Below are 13,359 nucleotides of genomic sequence, written 5' to 3'. Positions count from 1 at the left end.
TTTCACTTGCAGATATTGCCGCACCTTCACAAACTTCGTTTTTAACCAAAATTAGTTTAGTTTAGTTTAGAGACACAGCACGGAAACAGGCCCTTCGGCCCATCGGGTCTGCGCCGACCATAGGATCCCCACACACTAACAGTATCCTACATCCACTAGGGACAATTTACATTTACACCAAGCCAAGTAACCTACAAACATGTGCCGACATAGTCTCCCGCTGCTCTAGATGTCAGCTGATTTTCATCAGGGAGACTAAGCGTAGGTTGGGCGATCGTTTCTGCAATAACCTACCTGAACTCCCGGTGGCTCAGCACTTCAACTCCCCCTCCCATTCCCAATCCGACCTCTCTGTCCTGGGTCTCCTCCATTGCCAGAGTGAGCAACAGCGGAAATTGGAGGAACAGCACCTCATATTCCGTCTGGGGACCTTGCGTCCGTATGGCATTAACATTGAATTCTCCCAATTTTGCTAGCCCTTGCTGTCTCCTCCCCTTCCTTAACCCTCTAGCTGTCTCCTCCCACCCTCCCATCTGCCCGCCCTCGGGCTCCTCCTCCTCCTCCCCTTTTCCTTCTTTCTTTCCCCCCCCCCACCCCCCATCAGTCTGAAGAAGGGTTTCGACCCGAAACGTCGCCTATTTCCTTCGCTCCATAGATGCTGCTGGACCCGCTGAGTTTCCCCAGCAATTTTGTGTACCTTCGATATTCCAGCATCTGCAGTTCCCTTTTGAACACTAATGAATCACCTGTTCCTTCAAACACCAACTCCTTTGCCTGACCTTTCCAGTTTGCTCCAACATGCAGGCAGATAAGAAGTGTGTAGGAAGGAACTGCAGATGCTGGTTTAAACCAAAGTTAGACACAAAAAGCTGGAGTAAGCATCTCTGGGGAAAAGGAATAGGTGACGTTTCGGGTCGGGACCCTTCTTCAGACTGAGAGTCGGGGGGGGGGAGACTAGAGATATGGAAGGGCAAGGTGTGAAAACGATAGGTAAGGTAAGAGACGATCTTGGCCTTGTGTTCGGCACGGATGTTGTGGGCTGAGGTTCCCCTGCTGTACTGCTATATGTTCTGTGAAAAGTAACCTCCTGGTACGTCTCATATTGAAAGGAGGGAGGGGGGGAGAGATGATTGAATCGTGAAGGGACATAAAAGGATCGTTCATCATTAAGTTTAGAAAGCACCAAACATTTTCAAGGATGAAACTCATCCCCGGAGGGCACAATGCCTGTTGCTCCGGGTAATCAGCCCAATTGATTTGTTTCTTCCATTGATTCATGTGAAGCACACTTCAAAGAGCTACTTTTCACCTTACAGCCTGACGACGAGCCTTTGAAGGATTACCATGTCAATAAGAGCGTTTCATCACTCATTCCTTAAGAAAGAATGCCAATGCTTAGCAGGGATATAATTAAGGCTTCGCAACAGAAAATTGGTCTCAGACAAGATGAGCTACATAATTGGTGTTATCTCCTCGGGCAATGTTATGTTGGATCCTTTCACAAGCAAGACAGTGTAATCTTATTTCGTAATTGCATGGCCTCGACCCCAAAATGTTTTCTCTTAAATTAAGACTGGCGCTAAGCTACTATGGCTCAAACCTTTCCAAGGTTTACCATGGGGCACAGTTGAACCTCGTGACCTTGTGGTAAATTAAGTTGGATTTCTCTCCAAGAAATGCTCATTATAAATCGTGTTGTTGCCCAACCGTTTTGTTTCGTTTAGTTTAGAGATATAGTGCAGAAACAAGCACTTTGGCCCACCGCGCCTGCGCCGACCAGCGATCGCCCCGTACACTAGGTCCTTCCTGAAGGGCTTGGGTTGCAAGAAGAAGGTGGATAGGTTTGAGTTTTTTTTCCTTTGCAGTGCAGGAGGCTGAGGGATGACCTCGTCTCACATGTGGCCTCTATTCCCTCTAAACCTCTCATACCCACCATACCTACCTCTCTAGAATTTAGGAGATTGAGAGGGGATCTTATAGAAACTTACAAAATTCTTAAGGGGTTGGACAGGCTAGATGCAGGAAGATTGCTCCCAATGTTGGGGAAGTCCAGGACAAGGGGTCACAGCTTAAGGATAAGGGGGAAATCCTTTAAAACCGAGATGAGAAGAACTTTTTTCACACAGAGAGTGGTGAATCTCTGGAACTCTCTGCCACAGAGGGTAGTCGAGGCCAGTTCATTGACTATATTTAAGAGGGAGTTAGATGTGGCCCTTGTGGCTAAGGGGATCAGAGGGTATGGAGAGAAGGCAGGTACGGGATACTGAGTTGGATGATCAGCCATGATCATATTGAATGGCGGTGCAGGCTCGAAGGGCCGAATGGCCTACTCCTGCACCTAATTTCTATGTTTCTATGTTTCTGCAGAGTCTACAGTACAGCAAGGCTTGTGTTCCATTCAATATTTCCCCCCACCACCTCCCACTACCCTGGTAGTTACTCAAGAGTAACTCGGGAGAGGAATTTAGTAACTCGGGAGACGAACTTGGAACATCGCAGAAAACGGCATACCCGTGGGAACTCGGTTAAACTCTTGATCATACACTTGGGATCTCGTACACGACCACGAGCCTTTCACTCGGGGTACCTCGTGGGCCAGCTCCTACCGTGAGACAGGGCTATTACACTATTCCACACACGCAATTTTACATTGATACCCAGCCAATTAACCTACAAACCTGTACGTCTTTGGAGTGAGGGCGGGAGCCGAAGATCTCGGAGAAAACCCACGCAGGAGAATGTACAAACCCAGCGTACACAGGCCCCGTAGTGGGGATCGAACCCGTGTCTCTGGCGCGGTGAAGGCGGCAACTCTCACCTCTCCGAGAAAAGCTCGTTATAATTGCCGAACGGTTGCTGACTTCTAGCTGGCTCATCTCCCGCCAGGTTGGTGAGTGGCATAAAGCTGAGATCTGAAAATGAAAACAGTTCAAGTGGTAAAACGGTGAGCAGAAGGGCAAGAAGCACCTGAGCCGCTAGGTTTGTGGAAATGTGTTAAAATAAACTCTGGGTGGCTTAAGGCGATTTATGGGGATATTTGCCCACCGGTTTATCCTTGTCAAAGAGTGAGTCATACTTCAGTGAAATTATTGATGATATGTGAGTCTGATAAAAAAGGTTGACTTGAACTCTCCTGCCTTACTGAGGAAAAGCGCGGAGTAAAGGGCAGTGTGTGTTTTCCGACGGATTTCAGATTAGATGGCTTTGTTAGATCACACTCAATGATGTCCTCTGTTTGAACTCAGCAGTAGTCAAAATGTGTAGGAAGGAACTGCAGAAGTTGGTTGATAGACACAAAATGCTGGCGTAACTCAGCGGGCCAGGCAACATCTCAATATCAATATAAATATCAATATCAGTTTTGTTCGTCACTTGCACATAAAGTGCAAGTGAAATGAATTTGCCAGCAGCGGTACAATGATAAAGAACACACAAAAACACAATAAAAATTTAACACAAACATCCACCACATCCATTCATCACTGTGGTGGAAGGCACAAAAAATTTGGCCCGTCCTCCTCCATTTTTCCCCGTGGTCGGGATCTCAACCCTGCTGCGGGCGTCTCTGGAGAAAAGCAATGGGTGACATCTCGGGTCGAGACCCTTGTTCAGGCTACTGCAGATGCTTCAGATTACCGAGACTTGTTTCATCAGCGTCCCCCCCAAGTCCGCAGTCAAGGCTATGTCTTTGTCTTTGTGTTCACCACCATTTCCAAGCCACACATCACCCTGACCCGGGAGTACATTGTCACTGGTTTCCAATCCTTGATGTGCCTGGTCAACTATATAATAGATCTGCCCCTTCCCCTTCCTTTTCCCCTTCCCCTTGCTCTTCCCCCTTTCCCTTTCCTTCCCCTTCCCCCTTCTTCATTCCCCTTTCCCCTTCCTCCTTTCCCTCCCCCTTCCCCTCTCACCTCTCCCCTCTCCCCTTCCCCATATCCCTCTAAACCTACCCTATCCATGCACCTGTCTAAATGTTTATTAAACATTGCGATGGTACCTGCCACAACTACCTCCTCCGGCAGCTCGTTCCATACACCCACCACCCTCTGCGTGAAAAAGTTATCCTTCAGGTTCCCTATAAATCTTCGCCCACCTCACCTTAATGAAATCTATGTCCTCTGGTCCCCGATTCCCCTACTCTGGGCTAGAGACGCTGTGCATTTACCCGATCTACTCCCCTCATGATCTTGTACACAGTCGTGTTCAGCTTTACACAATCATGCACAATTCTATTCACCACCATCTCCACAAGTGCAACGTGGACAGGGCAGCAGATACGAACCTTGGCAGACATGAAGATCGCCAGAGAATTTATTTTTAAAAGGGAACAAAATTGGTCAACGTTATTGATTCACGGAACTAATTACTTGGCTCTATGTAGCCATTATTTATTCCAGACCCTGATGTCAATCCAATTAAAAGGTTAATGCATAAGTGGTGATAATGAGAGGCGATTCATAGATCTGCATATTTCCAAGCAAGTTTGCTTCACAGAACGAGATTTAGCACGCAACAAAAGCTTTCCTCTGTTCCGTGGTAGACTCGTCCCAACCAAACGGTTAACCTTTTCTGGGCTTTTACAATAACTAATGGACTTCTTAACTTCATCAAGGCAGAAAATGGAACATAGAACATACTACAGCACAGGAGCAGGCTGTTCAGTCCACAATGTCCAAATTATGATTAGTCCACATGATGCCAAATTAAACTAATCTTATAGCGAGCCACGCGTTGTGAATCAAAAGTCATTTACAGAGAACAGCACAAATGCGACAGGGGAGGTATCTCCCAGAGTCCTGACTGTATACCAGGGCACACCCCTCAACCACGTGATGACTCCTTCCCGCCAAACCCCGTCACGACGTGACCCTACCAGTCCTTGTGCCGAGGGTTCGCTCAGTAAGTGGCCCAGCCACCAGGTGGCGCCACAATCTTCTGCGCCTGCACGTGAACCACATTCCTGTATTGCCTGCACGCTAAATCCATTGAAATGTCATTGTTGTATCTGCCTCCACCACCACCCCCGGCATCGCATTTCAGGACACCGCCACTCTACGGGACCCACCACTCTAACCCATCTTTAAACTTTGGCCCCTCTAACCTTGAAAGCTATGCCCTCTAGTTCACAAGTTCACAAGGTATAGGAGTAGAATTATGCCATTCGGCCCATCGGGTCTACTCCGCCATCCAATCATGGCTGATCTCTGCCTCCTAATCCCATGTTCATGCCTTCTCCCCAAAACCCTTGACACCGGTTCTAATCAGGAAATGTGTCCATCTCTGCCTTAAAATTATCCACTGACTTGGCATCCACGGCCCTCTGTGGCAAAGAGTTCCACAGATTCACCACCCTCTGACTCAAGAAGATCCTCCTCAGCTCCTTTCTAAAAGTGCGCCCTTTAATTCTGAGGCTGTGACCTCTGGTCCGAGACTCTCCCACCAGTGGAAACATCCGCTCCACATCCACTCTATCCAAGCCTTTCATTATTCTGTATGTTTCAAGTCTTTGACATAGTCTTTGACATTTCTACCCTGGGAGAAAGGATTTGACTGTCAAGGGTCATGGGTCAAGAGTCAAGAGTGTTTTATTGTCATATGTCCCAGATTGAACAATGAAATTCTCACTGGCAACAACAAAACAGAATATTTAAACATAGAGCACTCTAAACAACATAATAAACAAGGAAACAAAACACATGTGTGCACAGTGGAAATACAGTATATAGTGGAAATAGACACACCCAATGCCCCCAAGCCCAAGGAGCATATTTGGAGAATGTTTTGGCGGTCTGATAAACGACTTGGAGCTTTCAACCAATATGTTATTCAAAAGCTTAAGTTGCAGCAAACAGGTTTATCAGACACGTCTGGCCACATCGGTAGTCAGCGCTGAACTAACGCGCGCGGGGGAAAAAACGCGCGAAAACAACAGCCCCTTCCGAGTCACGTGACCGCGGCTTCTGAACGCCGGGTTCGATATCTGCGTGCGCTAGCAGGCGCCGCTACAATGTAGTGTTTAATAGCCTGATGGTTGCAGGGAAGAAGCTGCTCCTGAATGTGGACGTTACAGTTTTCAAGCTCCTGTACCTTCTTTCCTTGGGCAGGGGTGTCTACCCTATATGTGCTGAAAAGGGGGGGAAAAAAAACTTGAGAAGTGATATGTAAGAAAATACATTTTCGAAAGCACCACTGATAATTGCTTGTTTCTAAGCTTCTCCCCAGTCTGGTTTCAGTAAAAACACTGAATCAAGCACTTGAAAACACTACATTTTATTTTACCAAAAGCACGTCACAGATCACGCACTGTACCTATCCCACCGCGGGTTTGATCCTCGCGTCTGCCTGTTCAAGCCCTCTCGGATTGACGGTGCACCAGAGAGTCAGGAGGTAATTTGCAGTCCTGTATCACAGGATACAAAGGAAACAAAGGAAACAAATTAGCTCAGAAGATAAATGTAGTCCAGAGTCCAAGCAGATAATGAATCTACCTGTGGCTTCAGTCCAGCACCATACTGTCTGATGAAGATAACAGGGTGAAGACTAATTGATATCCCATCTGATGTTGTCTCCATTTGCAAAGTCTTCAGTGAGAGGTGCTCTCGTTTCATCCTTTGAGAAGATCAAATCAATCAGATATTGACTAAAGCTTCCCATTACAACTATGGGTTTTGGGCTATTGGTGGTAGTGGTGAACCTCTTGTATCTGGAAGTATGAATTGGTCTTGAGGGACCTGGACAATATTGAGATCTATTCCTGATATTGATCGGAGAGTCATACTGCAGGAAACAGGCCCTTTGGTCCAACTTTAGATTTAATAGGAATCTGAGGTGTCGCTTTGTCACACAAGGGTGGTGGGTGTATGGAACAAGCTGCCAGAGGAGGTAATTGAGGCTGGGACTATCCCAACATTTAAGAAACAGTTAGACAGGTACATGGATAGGTCAAGTTTGGAGGGATATGGACCAAATAAAGGCAGGTGGGACTAATGTAGCTTGGACATGTTGGCCGGTGTGGGCAAGTTGGGCCGAAGGGCCTGTTTCCACACTGTACCACTCGATGACTATATGACTCTAAGACTAACTTCTCATGATGCCCCATCCAACCTAGTCCTAGTCATGTTCCTCAGAGATGTTGCCTGACCCGCTGAGTTACCCCAGCAATTTATAGCTTTGTCGTAGAGTCGTACTGTCATACAGCATGGAAGCAGGCCCTTCGGCCCAACGTCTCATGCCTGTCATGATGCTCCATGTAAGCTAGTCCCATCTGCCCGCATTTGGCCCATATCCCTCCAAACCGTTGTAATCCGTGTACTTGTTGGTTGAACCAGTGAAGTACTACTCTCCGCTAGACAAGACCAAACCACCCAGATGATGGAAACTCGGGAGTAAAATTCCAGGGTCATCCTCAGCATCACAAACAACATCTCTGGACAATATGGATAGGTGATGTTTCGGCTCGGAACTCTTCTTCAGCCGGAAGAAGGTTCCTGACCTGAAAGGTCGCCCATCCATAATCTCTAGAAATGCTGCCTGCCCCATTGAGTTACTCCAGTGATGTTTTACAGGTTAATCTCCTATCAGTTCAATATCCTATCCTATCTTATTGGACTTTACTAGACTTTATCTTGCCTTAAACGTTATTCCCTTTATCCTGTATCTGTACACTGTGGAAGGCTTGATAAGTATTTCCCTGACTGGATAGCATGCAACAAAAAAGCTATTCATTGTACCTCGGTAACTAAACTAGAGATAGACACAAAATGCTGGAGTAACTCAATGGGTCAGGCAGCATCTATGGAGAAAAGGAATAAGTGATGTTTCGGGGTCGAGAGCCTTCTTCAGAAAGTAAAGCATGATTGACTTATTAGATTTGCAGAGTTATTCCAACTTACCTGCTTTGATTTAATCATATCCACCTCAATTTTATCACCGATATTCCCTTTTATTCATTTTCCGCATTTCTAGGGTCAGCATTTGTTTCGTTTAGTTTAGTTTAGAGATACAGCGCAGAAACAGGCCCTTCAGCCCTTCGAGACCACGCTTCACCAGCTATCCCCGCACATTAACACTACCCTACACACAGTTGGGACAATTCTTTACAATCAAACCGACAAACCTGTACGTCTTTGGATTGTGGGAGGAAACTGAAGATCTCTGGGAAAATCCACGCAGGTCACGGGGAGAACGTACAAACTCCGTACTTACAAGCACCTGTAGTCTGGATCGATGCTGGGTCTCTGGCACTGTAAGGTAATGGTTCTACTGCTACCCCATCTTTGCTTGTACTTTTCAAAAGTCTCTTACGGTTCAGAATGAGAGGTCACTGCCCCAAGACGTTAACTCTGCTTGTTAGACCACGGCCCTTCCCAAAGCAACAGAACATTTCCAGCATTTTCAGCTTCCTTACTTCGGAGTTTTGTTGCTGCCGTTGACCTGGCTAACATTCATGAAAGTTTTAAAACATTACACTGCTGGGTCCAAACCCTGAGACTCCCAACATGATAACACTGCAGGAACAACTTCAACATATGGTTTGAGAAGGTAGTTCATCATCAGCAAAGACAGGCGATAAATTCTGCTGAAAGCCAAATCCACTCAGAGACTGAATGAAAACTAACCTGGGAATTAGCTAATGAGGAAATACATTTACTCTCAGGTTTTGTGCACAAAAAGTACACAGTGTTCAATTTTGGTAATGTATAACGGTGTTCTCCTGATTAAATGGAATCGAGAACCAGAGGTCATAACTTTAAGGATGGGGGGGGGGGGGGGGGGGGGGGGGGCGGGGGGTGGCGGGGAAAGATTTGATAGGAACCAGAGGGGTAAGTTTTTCACACATAGGGTGGTGAGTGTATGGAACGAGCTGCCGGAGGAGCTATTTGAGGCAGGTCCTATCGTGATGTTTAAGAAGCATTTAGACAGGTACGTCGATAGGACGTGTTTAGAGGGATTTGGGCCAAATGCAAGCAGGTAAGACTAGTTGAGATGGATCACATTGGCCAAGGGCCTGTTTCCAATGGGTCACATTGACCAAGGGCAAGTTGGGGCAAAGAGCCTGTTTCCACATTGTATGACTCTTTGACATTACGACTGTAAATCTTCTCAGTGGGAAAGTGTTTCATGCATTTTGTGTCACAACTTGTCATAGACTCGGCTTGTACTCGCCAGAATTTAGAAGATTGAGGGGGGATCTGATAGAAACTTACAAAATTCTTAAGGGGTTGGACAGGCTAGATGCAGGAAGATTGTTCCCGATGTTGGGGAAGTCCAGAACAAGGGGTCACAGTTTAAGGATAAGGGGGAAATCTTTTAGATGAGAAAAACATTTTTCACACAGAGTGGTGAATCTCTGGAATTCTTTGCCACAGAAGGTAGTTGAGGCCAATTCATTGGCTATATTTAAGAGGGAGTTAGATGTGGCCCTTGTGGTTAAAGGGATCGGGGGTATGGAGAGAAGGCAGGTACAGGATACTGAGTTGGATGATCAGCCATGATCATATTGAATGGCGGTGCAGGCTCGAAGGGCCTAATGGCCCACTCCTGTACCTATTTTCTATGTTTCTATGTTTCTATGTCATTATATTTTGCACCCATAATGATACCTGTTAGATGGACATTTTTGTTTCACTTGTACCCTGAATCTGGCTTTCACGTGGGGCTCAATATGCCTCTTAATTGCACTCAGATAGGGACAGTCACAAAGAATATCTCATAGAGTGGTGGTGCAGCTATATTATTCCCTTTAACAGGTATCTGTACAATGGAGGACTCCATTGTAACCATGTATCGTTTTTTCTGCTGACTGGATAGCATGCAACAAAAAACCTTTCACTCTACCTTGGTACACGTGGCAGGAAACTAAACTAAACTAAACTAAAACTCGACTGGACTGAGTTTCTCAAATACGTCAATGTATGTGCTCAACAAGTGCTTATGCGATACTTGTACTGTATCCAAAAATGAATTTCATTGTACCTCGGTACATGTGACAAATAAAATACCATACCATACCAATTTATTCAAGGCCTTAACAGATTGCACTTGGAAACACTCTGGGAGATCCTAAAGTGTTTCAACGATTCGCAGCACCCACAGCATATTTTATATTCTCACGACAAAATGGTTACAAGTACATTTTACAACTTTAAAACAACTTACCATTGATCAATGTCTCTATAGTCTTTCATCTTTAAGTTCCACAATGTTATCTTTAACCTTCTGTTTCCTGTTACTAGAAACACTTTTTCCCCCCCATTTATCAAACAAATGGAAAATAAAGGGCACAATTTCTGGTTCATTCTGGTTATATGTGGATTTTGCACCTTTAGATTTTAGACTTTAAAGATACAGCTCGGAAAAAGACCCTTCGGCCCACCATGTCCACGCCAACCAGCGATCATCCCGTGCACTAGCACTATCCTACATACAATTTATAGAAGCTAAATAACCTACAAACCTGTACATTACAGGTCTGTTTACTTACCTTTTTACTCTCTTTACCTTCGAATACCTTTGATTAACTTCGATTGACTTCGACTACCTACAAATCGTATTATGACCTACTAGGACCTACCTCGACTAACCCCACCAGTAAAAAAAATATTGATTTTTTTCCATGGCGACCTTTTTTTACTCGCGGGCATTTTTCAGCATGTTGAAAAATACGCCGCGAGCTAGCTGAGGCCTCGAGTACGCGGGGACTACTCTCGAGCATGAAGGAGAGTTACAAAGACCTCCTAAGACCTCGTGTCGACCATGCTGCGAGTATTAATTCGAGGGCAAACTCGTCTGAACTCGCGAATTAGGTCGCCGCAGTAGGACAGCCCCTTAATATGGGTTGGGTAACTTATCGGGCCAAGACTTTGGTCACGACCCGAAACGTCACACATTCCTTCTATCCAGAGATGCTGCCTGTCCCGCTGAGTTACCCCGGCATTTTGTGCCTATCTTCGGTTTAAACCAGCATCTGCAGTTTCTTCCAACACATTTCATCATCTACCCCCTCTGGCAGCTTGTTCCATGTACCCACCACCCTCAGTGTGGAAAAAGTTGCCCCTCAAGTTCCTAGTAAATCTTCTCCTTCTCACCTTCAACCTTTGACCTCTTGGTTCTGATTCCCCATCCCTGGGTAAAAAAGCAAAGTTGATAAGTTACGACAAAATACAAAAGTGTTTTAGCTCCCCATTACTGCCATCCTGTCATAATTAGCCTGAAAATCACCAGAACAAAGACATCTAAATTGTAAACCAGTATGCAGATAGGATGTAAAATATGTATTCCCTGTATCCGACCCTTTGAATAAACATGGTTTCTCGCTGTGATCTCCCTGCGTGTGTCGAAAGCAGTCAAGCTAAGAGAGGAGAATTCTGAACAAACGCTTTTAAAGTGTCATTTAGGCACCAGAGAATTGCTGACATTGGCTGCTGAGAACATGAGTCCTTTCTTCTAAGGAGCCTCTGCGTCTCATTGCGAGAGGCTCGCAGAGGCCTTACTTGATTCCAATTGATTTTTCGCAAGGCTCTGTCCTTTCTGAGCCTTTGTTGCTTTAGCTGGTCCTTGATCGCACTTCACACTAGGCCAGGTCTGTTTTATCCTGGCGTTGAGCCGAGCAATGGTTTCTTAATCCTACGGCAGCAATTTCCTGTTCCCTTTTCTGTCGCTTGCAGGCAGCATGGTCTCATACCATTCCCTCTTCCTACTCCCTCTTCTTCCCTCTCCCATCGGGCAATAGGTATAGAAGTGTGGAAACGCACATTTCCAGATTCAGGGGCGGTTTGTTCCCAGCTGTTGTCAGGCAACTGAATCATCCTACCACAACCAGAGAGCGGTTCTGAACTACAAAATATCTACCTCTTTGTTGACCCTTGGACTATCCTTGATCGGACTTTGCTGGCTTTACCTTGCACTAAACATTATCCAATTATCATGTATCTATACACTGTAAAAAATTCAGACTGTATGACTCCCCCCACCCCTTCTGTCGTGGGGTAGACTGACACCCCTCCCCCCACCCTCCCCACATCACCAATCCCTTCCATGTTCATGTGTCTTGTCTTTCATGACTGTTGGCAGATCAATTTCCCTCCTGGGTTAAATAAAGTTCTATCGTATCGTATCATAAATGGCTCGATTGTAATCATGCATTGTCTCTCCGCTGACTGGATAGCACGCAACAAAAACCTTTCTCTGTACCATGTACACGTGACAATAAACTAAACTGAACTCATTGCGAGTGGCTTGGAAAGGCCCTACATCATTCTAATTAAAGTCTGAAGAAGGGTCTCGACCCGAAACGTCACCTATTCCTTCACTCCATAGGTGCTGCCTCACCCGCTGAGTTTCTCCAGCATTTTAGTCTATCAACATCATTCTAATTAGGTTTTTTTTTGCACAGTTCTGTCCTTTCTGAGCCTCTGTTGCTTTAGCCAGCCCTTGATCGCACTTCACACGAGAAATGGTCTGTTAAATCCTGATGTGCTGAAAAATGGTTTTGTAATCCTACGGCAGCATGTTCCTGTTCAATTTTGTCGTTTGCAAATAACTCGTTTCTCTGATGTCCTCCAGAGATGCTGCCTGACCTGTTCAGCATTTTATGTCCTTGCGTGTATTAACCAGCATCTGCAGCTTACTTTAGTTTAGTTTAGAGATACAGACCCTATGACCCATCGAGTGTGCTCCGACCAGCCATCCCTGTACACTAACAGTATCCTACACTCTAGGGACAATCTGCAAAAAAAATTCCGAAGCCAATTAACCTACAAAACCTGTAAGAACGAACTGCAGATACTGGTTTAAACCGAAGGTAGGCATAAAAAGCTGGAGTAACTCAGCGGGACAGGTAGCATCTCTGGAGAGAAGGAATAGGTGATGTTTTGGGTCGAGACCCTTCTTCTTCTTCAATCATCCTCACAATCCTCTAAATCTGGCCTCTTGCAATCATTAATTATGACTGGTAAAGCCGGAGACACTCCAGCAGACCAAGCAATAGCAGAGATGCTGCCTGTCCCGCTGAGTTACTCCAGCTTTTTGTGTCAACCTACAAACCTGTACATCTTTGTAGTGTGGAAGGAAACCGGAGCACCCGGATAAAAACCCGTGCAGACACGGGGAGAACGAACAAACTCCGTACAGACAGCAACTCTGTACAGACAAACTCCGTACAGACAGCACCTCAGGGCCCTTCAGCCAACCGAGGCCGCGCCGACCAGCGATCCCCGCACACTAGCACTCTCCTACACACACTAGGGACAATTTACAGTTATACCAAGCCAATTAGCCTATAAACATGTACGTCATTGGAGCGTGGGAGGAAACCGGAGCACCCAGATAAAACCCACGCAGTCACGGGGAGAACGT

This window comes from Amblyraja radiata, chromosome 14 (assembly GCF_010909765.2).
Source record: "Amblyraja radiata isolate CabotCenter1 chromosome 14, sAmbRad1.1.pri, whole genome shotgun sequence".
NCBI classification, from domain to species: domain Eukaryota; kingdom Metazoa; phylum Chordata; class Chondrichthyes; order Rajiformes; family Rajidae; genus Amblyraja; species Amblyraja radiata.
Note: the sequence above shows the minus strand (reverse complement) of the source record.